Source organism: Ranitomeya variabilis, chromosome 5 (assembly GCF_051348905.1).
Source record: "Ranitomeya variabilis isolate aRanVar5 chromosome 5, aRanVar5.hap1, whole genome shotgun sequence".
In the NCBI taxonomy this organism is placed as follows: Eukaryota; Metazoa; Chordata; class Amphibia; order Anura; family Dendrobatidae; genus Ranitomeya; species Ranitomeya variabilis.
This window is the reverse complement of record NC_135236.1, coordinates 166973734-166979733: the sequence shown is the minus strand read 5'-3', so window position 1 is coordinate 166979733 and position 6000 is coordinate 166973734.

Here is a 6000-nt window from a genome sequence, read left to right as displayed (position 1 = left end):
AAAACCCAAACACTACATACTTACATTCCGGTGTCTGTCCCCCGGCGCTGTGCTTCTCTGCACTGTGTAAGCGCCGGCCGGAAAGCAGAACACAGCGGTGACGTCACCGCTGTGCTTTCCGGCTGGCGCTTACACAGTGCAGAGAAGCACAGCGCCGGGGGACAGACACCGGAATGTAAGTATGTAGTGTTTTTTTTTTTACGTTTATGCTGGTAACCAGGGTAAACATCGGGTTACTAAGCGCGGCCCTGCGCTTAGTAACCCGATGTTTACCCTGGTTACCAGGGGACTTCGCATAGTTGGTCGCTGGAGAGCTGTCTGTGTGACAGCTCTCCAGCGACCACACAGCGACGCTGCAGCGATCGGGATCGTTGTCTAGATCGCTGCAGCGTCGCTAAATGTGACGGTACCTTTAATGTGCTAATCTTTTATGATCTTTACTAAAGGGGTTTTGTCCACAAGATTCTCTGGAGTGGTGTCTTTAGGCTGCAGCCTTGCACCATTCCCTTGTGGGCAACGTCACCCTTGTAATGCACTAAATAAAAAAGCCCAGATCTGTGAAAAAAGAAAAAAAAGGGATTACTCAGGTGAGCAGATGGAATAAAATAAAAACAAAAAATGATCAGATGTGACCTGGTGACAGGTTCTCTTTAAATGACTGACTTTAGTTATAGGCTATGTGCACACGATGCGGATTGGAGTGCGGATTTTTCCGGCTTTGGTGCGGATTCCACCTGCGGTTTAAGGCTACGTTCACACGATCCGTTTTTTGCTGCGGATCCGTAGCGGAATTGCAGCTACGGATCCGCAGCCGTTTTCCATGCAGGGTACAGTACAATGTTACCCTATGGAAAACAAAACCCGCTGTGCCGACGATCCTTTTTTTCGCTGGAAAATCCGCGCGGATTTGCCAACGGAAAAAAGAAGTACCATGTCAATTCTTTCAGCGGATTCCGCTGCGGGTTTCCAACAGCACCAATAGGAAACTGCAGTTGGAAACCCGCAGTGGAATCCGCAGAAGAAAAAGGACACAAATCCGCCGAGAGAAGCACCGCCGTTTTCCACTGCGGATTTCCCCGAAAAAGGACCGGAAAAATCCGCAGTGAAAAACGGATCGTGTGAACGTAGCCTTACACCTATGGATTCCTATTGAGCAGGTGTAAACCGCTGCGGAATCCGCACAAAGAATTGACATACTGCGGAAAAACCACTGCTGCATTTCTGCACGTTTTTTTCTGCAGCATGTGCACTGCAGATTTTGTTTTCCATACGTTTACATGGTAATGTACAACGCATGGAAAACAGCTGCAGATCCGCAGCGTCAAATCCACTGTGGATCCGCAGCAAAATCCGCAACGTGTGCACATGGCCTTAGCCTTCCTGTAATGCGTCACACAAGCTTTAGGGGGACGGTTTCCATTTTGGAGCTTGTAAGGGTGTGTGTCCACGGTCAGTTAACGCTGCGTGTTTGACGCTGCGTGGGGCCGCAGCGTCAAACACGCAGCATCCAGATGTTACAGCATAGTGGAGGGGATTTTTTGAAATCCCGTGTCCACTATGTGTGGAAACACGCACGCGGCGGCCCTGCGACTCCGGACATGCTGCGCGTCTTTTCAGATCGCAGCATGTCCGTGTTCCTTGCGGCGACGCAGTGTTACCGCAAGGAATATCACAGGGCCCTATGCGAGGAGTGCGATGATCCCGGATGTGTACAGTTAACACATCCGGCATCATCGCGTCCCAGAAGGGGGCGGGGCTTAGCGCCGAGCGGCTTAGCCGCTCCGACGATACCGCCGGCCATCCTGAACGTGGACACGCACCCTAAGGCTATGTCTCCACGTTAAGGCTACGCGGCGGTATCGCCGCAGCGGCGAAGCCGCTCGGCGCTAAGCCCCGCCCCCTTAATGGGACGCGATGGTGCCGGATGTGTACAGTACACATCCGGGATCATCGCACCCCTCGCCATAGGGCCCTGTGATATGCCTTGCGGGGACGCTGCGTCCCCGCAAGGTGTACGGACATGCTGCGTTCTGAAAAGACGCGCAGCATGTCCGGAGTCGCAGGGCCGCCGCGTGCGGGTTTCCACGCATAGTGGAGATGGGATTTCATAAAATCCCCTCCACTATGCTGGAACATCTGGACGCTGCTTGTTTGACGCTGCAGCGTCAAACAAGCAGCGTTTACTGACCGTGGAAACATACCCTAAGGGTATGTGTCCACGTTCAGGTTTGCTTCAGGCTTTGGTCAGGATTTTATGCAGGTAAAATCCTGACCAAAAATGCACCTGAGGCCACTGGCAGGTCACCGGCGGTGTTCCTGTGTGTTTTGCTCATTGTAGCAACATGCTGCGTTCTGAAAAAACTCAACGCATGTACGTTTTTGCGGGAAAAACGCATGCGTTTTTTAATGCACAGTGGAGATGGGATTTCATTAAATCCCCTCCACTATGCTGTAACATCTGGACGCTGCGTTTTTGACGCTGCGGCTCAGCGCTGTGTCAAAAACGCAGCGTTTCCTGAACGTGGACACATACCCTAATGGGATGCATTCCACACATTATTTCCCAGACTTACATATCAATCCTACAACAAATGTGAACAATGCTAAAAATATTCACCAGTGTAAAAAAAAAATCACATTCCTCCCTCAGGGACTGTCCAGGACCCTCTAAAAAAAAGCTTCCCCACAGCTAGCTATTCCCATAGACCCAGTACAGATAACAGACATTGCTCGCACTGCCTATTGTCTGCTGACAATATTGCTTTATCTCACTGGAGGGGGGATAGATACCTTTTAAGATACAGGAGAATCTTTCCAAAGACTTTTTTTCCCCCGGAAAGTACAGGAATGGTTGAGCACTGAGCAGTCTTCCAAATGTGTGGTACAGCGACTTTAAATGTGTGTCCTCCTCAACAGATTGATTTAGTAGGACTGTCACCTCAGATGAAAACAGGTCAGATGAACAACGACTGATTATCCCAAACACATCACACACGGCATCGGACAATATTGGATTTTTCTGCTGATGATGCAGCCAGGGTGCCCACTCTACATGTCCGACCACCCTACATGTCCGACCAATGTTTTGAACAATTATGAAGGTTTGTTAGTGATAGTGAGTGAAATAAACTATTGGTTGTTTCTCAAAACCAGACGATGATTGTTATGGTTGAAATCGGCCATTTCATTTCAGCTTTACCTGATTTGTAAGAACTCCATAAGTCACTCACACACATTAGAAGAAAGTTGGCCAACCCTACCAATTTTGGCAAGACCTGCTGCTGACCACTGATGTGTATGGGAGCCTCCTGGCATATGAGAGAGAACAGATCTGGCACCTGGAATTTCAAACCCTGCTTCTTTTGTTTCCCAAGCCACTGCCAGAAAAGTGTGGCAGGGCTTTCTCTAATTTCCCTGTTCAAAACACATGAATCCTTGGCCGATTGCTCATGGGTTTGAGGTGAGGTGGGAGAGAGTGGTCTGCTGAACGAATGCTTGGCTGACAGCCGAGGGGCATTTATACTGCACTTATTGGGACCAATTGTTCTTAGGGCGCAGTCAGACGGCCATATAAATCTGAGCGAGATTACAACACAGTGCATGGACTGGCCGGCAGCTCTCCCGACCACAGTGTGAAGGCTTCATATATTTCCATGCAGCTGTCACGCTCGGCTGAGCCGCCGGCCAGTCTGTGCACTGCTGTCTCCTGACGAAGCCAAGGCGGTGAAACGCGCGTCGAGGCTCTCCGTACCCCGCTGCATGCCCGCACTCCTTTGCCGCCATGACCTCCCAAGGTAATATTAACTAGTTGAATTCGGCACTATGCCCAGCACTTTACTTGTATGTTACTGCTCCTCATTACATCCATTGAGGATTTAGGCACTTAGTGACCTTGTGCAGCTGCGGATATATGCTATACTATACTATTGAACAGTAATTTACTGCCATTTTATGCAGCCACGGGCACGGCACCGGCAGTTGTGTTTGTTGCGGCTCTTGTAGCGGGGGGGTGATATGTGTTATCTTTTGGCGCCTGTCTTACCATCTGAGGCGCCCACCATTTAGCTGTTATTCTGCCACATTTTGCTGTTGTCTTTGTATTTATTGATTTTGTGATGTTTTTTCTATAATAAAATATTGAATTTGTAGCTTCCCCCTGTTCAATTTGGATTTATGTGCACTGTCACTTTAATATATTACTACCTCAGACTTAATAACAAAATCCAACCTTATATTACTTTATGGTATGTTCGGTCTCCATAGTTTCAGCCCTTGAGGGGGGAGGTCCTTTGGTGGCTCTTAGGACTTTTTTGTAGGCTTTATTGTGCACTGCTGTCTGACTGCACCCTTAGGAACAGTCACTTCACAATAATCGTGCAGTGTGAATGGGCTGCCATCGCCCGACGAATGAGCAAAACACTCAGCTGACCGCAGAAGTTATCTATGTAAGGCCGGTTTCACACGTCAGTGGCTCCGGTACGTGTGGTGACAGTTTTCTCAAGTACCGGAGACACTGACTCACGTAGACACATTAAAATCAATGTGTCTCTCCACATGTCAGTGTGTTTTCACGGACCGTGTGTCCGTTTGAAAAACACGGAGACATGTCAGTGTTCGTGGGAGCGCACGGATCACACGGACCCATTAAAGTCAATGGGTCCGTGTAAACACGTACCGCACACGGATGCTGTCCGTGTGCCATCTGTGTGCCATGCAGGAGACAGCGCTACAGTAAGCGCTGTCCCCCCAGCTTGTGGTGCTGAAGTCGCCATTCATCCCTTCTCTCCAGCAGCGTTCGCTGGAGAGAAGGAATGAAAAATCAATGTTTTTTTATTTTTTTTGTGGTTAAAATAAACTTCCCGGCAACCTCCCCCCTCCCACCCCCTGTGCACCCGCCCGCTGGAAATAAAATACTCACCCAGCTCCCTCGATGCTTCCTCTCAGCGCCGCGGCTTGTCCTGTATGAGCGGTCACGTGGTGCCGCTCATTACAGTGATGAATATGCAGCTCCACCTCCCATAGGGGTGTGGAGCGGCCCCCAGACGCAGGACGACGGGGTACTCGAATCCGGGTCTCTCGGTTCTGAGGATGTCCCGGTGGCCTGACCCGGTCCGTGGTCCTGCTAAGGGGCGCCCAATAAAAGGTGTAGGTGTTGGTGTTGGTCGCATTAAATAACGACACAAGGTTGCAGTCTCTTTACCTTTTTACTGAAGGCTTCGGCATCCGCAATCCAGAGCACTGCTAACAGGGCTGGCTGAGACCGGCCGGTCCGAAGGCACATCCAGAGTTCCCTTTACAGGTGGAAATCAGTGTCCTTCCTACCAGCACCAGTGTGTTGCAGTACCTCCCTGCTGAGCACCACGGGATAGTCCTCACAACTGTCGTGTATGTTTCTGTTCTTTCTCTCCGTCCCCCAGATGATATGGATAGGACGCACCCGTATGACGGGGTAGGCCTGGAGTTATTTTATAGGGACCCTAGAGACGCCCCTCTCCCACAATTGCCTCCGTTGTCTTCGTTAGGTGTAAAGGTGAGACAGCCAACCTAAAGTTAACTGCCCGGCCGTAGTTCAAAGTGTTGCGTAGAGTCTCTTACTTCCTCGGCGTTCCGGCCGCCGGCTATGCGCCTCAGAAGGATGTTGCTGATCTTGAGGCACGACTCCTTCTGGTTCTATCTCCTTTGTGCTGTGATCCCGTTTCTCACTTCTCCACAATATGCTTCGCTTCGTGTCCTTTCTTAGGAGTCTGCCGCTATAAGGCACAGGCACGGCTCCGTAAAGATCTGTCCTTTTCTAGGGCTCTGTCAGGATCCCACCCCTGACAGGTCCTCTCTCGAGCTCTCCCCAGCTACTTTCTAACTGACTTCCTATCCAACCCCCAGTTTTACCCATGTGTGAGGAGTGGCCTAGTAGATAGGACCTTTTGCTCCCCCTGGCGGCCAGAGTGTGAAGTGTAATGTGTGTCTGTGATACCTGCAAGGTGAACTCTTTTAGTGCAATCA